The 2,439-nt window shown below is 42.8% G+C and overlaps 1 protein-coding gene across 1 annotated transcript in view; it reads left to right on the top strand.

Moving 5' to 3' along the window:
* Window positions 1–1,165: 1,165 nt before the first annotated feature.
* ANKRD11 (ankyrin repeat domain 11) overlaps window positions 1,166–2,439 on the top strand; it is a 137,727-nt gene continuing 136,453 nt past the window's right edge. Inside the window, 1 exon segment of the mRNA XM_023761098.1 lies at window positions 1,166–1,186. The gene's annotated coding sequence lies outside the window, so the exon portion shown is untranslated.

The following is a 2,439-nucleotide window of genomic DNA, read 5'->3' as shown; positions in this document are numbered from 1 at the left end:
CGGAACAAATTTTGTTACCCTAAATCCTTCCGGATACCTAACCTTTTTCAAGATTCTGTTTGTGCCCCCCTCCCCCCCCCCCCCCCCCCATCCCGTGCATAGCTCACAATTTGTATGCATTTTCATAGGGGACCCTTGGCAGAGGGCACCCCTCCTACAGCTATGGAAATGGAAAAACTGGTTCCCATTTAAAGTGGATCTGTGGATCTGTCCTGGGTGTGTGCTCATACACTCAGCACATCCTCAATTGTGTGTTGGCTCACTATTTGTGTGCCCTTCCTTTGATCTTATTTTTGGTTGGCTACCAGTAGCAAATGGACTGAGCCCCACAGTGCAGGCTGGGTTCTTGAATGATAGCTAGCCTGTTTTTAGGGGTATGAACTCTACTCTCTGGGTAGGTTGCTGAGTGAAGTCCAGCCCATTCCTCTGGCAGTGAACAGCCTTTCCCTGGTGCTCATCCAGTTTACTTGCATAATTCTTCCGTTTAAGAAGCTGCCTCAAAATGGATCATGTATCTTATATTTTTAAGACCCTGATTCTCTTGGATTATTTCAATTATGTTGCCTCTCTGGGCTCACTATAATCTTGTCTTATAGTTCAGCCTGGACGCATGGTTTAAAAACTTGTCTTTGCTTTTCCAAATTTTGCAGATCTTTTAAGAAGATCTGGATTGCAGTGGCTTGAAGTATATTATTATATATTTGCCATTTTGGAGAACTTTTTATAGTTTTGGAGTTCTGTATACTCAACTTTTATTATTTAAAAAAATTGCTATCTCTGAATTGGCTGCAGTGAGACCGTGAAACACACTTTTTAATAATGCTAGACCTGATTTGCCTTAATTGAAAATGAGGACTCAGGACCTTTTCTTTCAATAAATCGTTCACCTCTTTAGGCCATTTATTATGAAATGATGACATACAATCCTATTAGCATCTTTACTGGAGCTCTTTATCATAAGTTGTAATTTCTGTATATGAAAATGATATTTTTCAGGTTTTATTGAGATGAGAAGAGAAAGTACTCCAAATTTTCTGTCAGAGGTATTTCTATATTAAGAGAAATTTCTTGATTATTGAGAATGGTATGACAGGGTTGGAGGACTCAAGGTCATTTATTTTCCAGTGACCTGGAAGCCTGGTTGGGAAAGCAGTCTTAGCATGTTCTACATTGTGGAGAGAACCAGGTAAGAGCTCCTGTTGTTTTTCATGGACCTTGTGAATTGCTCTCACCTCTGGATTGGACATAGCCGCTGAGTGCTCCTATGGAAGCTCACTCTACATCTGGGACAAGGTGAAAGAGTCCAGAGAGGAGCAACCCTGTGAATTGCTAGCATTGTTTGGTTTGCATATCCACCTGTGGGTCAGCAATTCCATTTTTGACAAGTTGTGGTTTGAGCTTTCCTTATTCGTAGCCCTCAGAATTAAATCAGTCTCTATTATAAGAACTTTCTTTGTGAATCTTTTGGTATACATATTTTTTTAATCCTCACCCGAGGATATTTTTTCATTGCTTTTTAGAGAGTGTGGAAGAGAGAGGGAAACATCAATGTGAAACACATCGATTGGTTGCCTCCTGCACGCACCCACCAGGGCCCAGGCCGTGGAGGATTCTGCAACCGAGGTACGTGCCCTTGACCGGAATTTAACTTGGAACCCTTCCACTGAGCCAAACCGGCTAGGCCTGGCATACATTTTTTTATACCCCTACTCATGTAAATCAAAATAATAATTCTCACTGTCCGACATACTTCCTTCTGTTCAGTAAATATTTAACACCTGTTATGTACAATATGCTGTATAATACTCAGCTGGGTTTCCAGGATGAAGAGTAACGGCACCTGGAATGCTTACTGTCTGTCAGCACTGGGCAGCTGCTTCGCCTTTTAATCCTTAAAGATCCTCTGATGTGGGCATTATTCCAATTACAGAAGAAAAATGGAAGTTTAAAGTGTGTGTGGGACTCCCACAGTCCAAGGGCATGCTCTTCCATGAGGCCATAGTGTTACTTGTGAAAATAGGTGTATGAGGTTCTGTCTTCTGCCCTTGCGGCACTTATAGTCTGCAATAAGATGCAATGCTCACAGAGAGATCAGCCAGAAGCTCCTGTGAGAGGAAGTGTGCAATGGGAAGGGAGGAGACCATGTCTCTTGGGGGTTGGGGTTGACAAAGGCTCCACCAAGGCAGTAGCATTTGGATGGGTTTTGAGTAATAAGTAAAATCAGAACAAATGGCCATGGGGATTAGAAAAGGAATTTTGGGTGAGGAAAACAGAATGGACCTAGAGCAGAGAGTAGTTTGATGTGTCTAAAGATTTGGGGCACAGGCAAGGTTGGAATGCCAGACCTAGGAGCTAGGAGGGTCCTGAAAGGTGGTGAGCAGAAGCAGGTATTGGAAGAGGGGTGTAGGGCAGGAAACCCAGTGAGGTAGGCATGAGACC

This window comes from Myotis lucifugus, unplaced genomic scaffold (assembly GCF_000147115.1).
Source record: "Myotis lucifugus unplaced genomic scaffold, Myoluc2.0 scaffold_198, whole genome shotgun sequence".
NCBI lineage: Eukaryota > Metazoa > Chordata > Mammalia > Chiroptera > Vespertilionidae > Myotis > Myotis lucifugus.
Note: the sequence above shows the minus strand (reverse complement) of the source record. Positions and strands in the feature narration are given on the sequence as shown.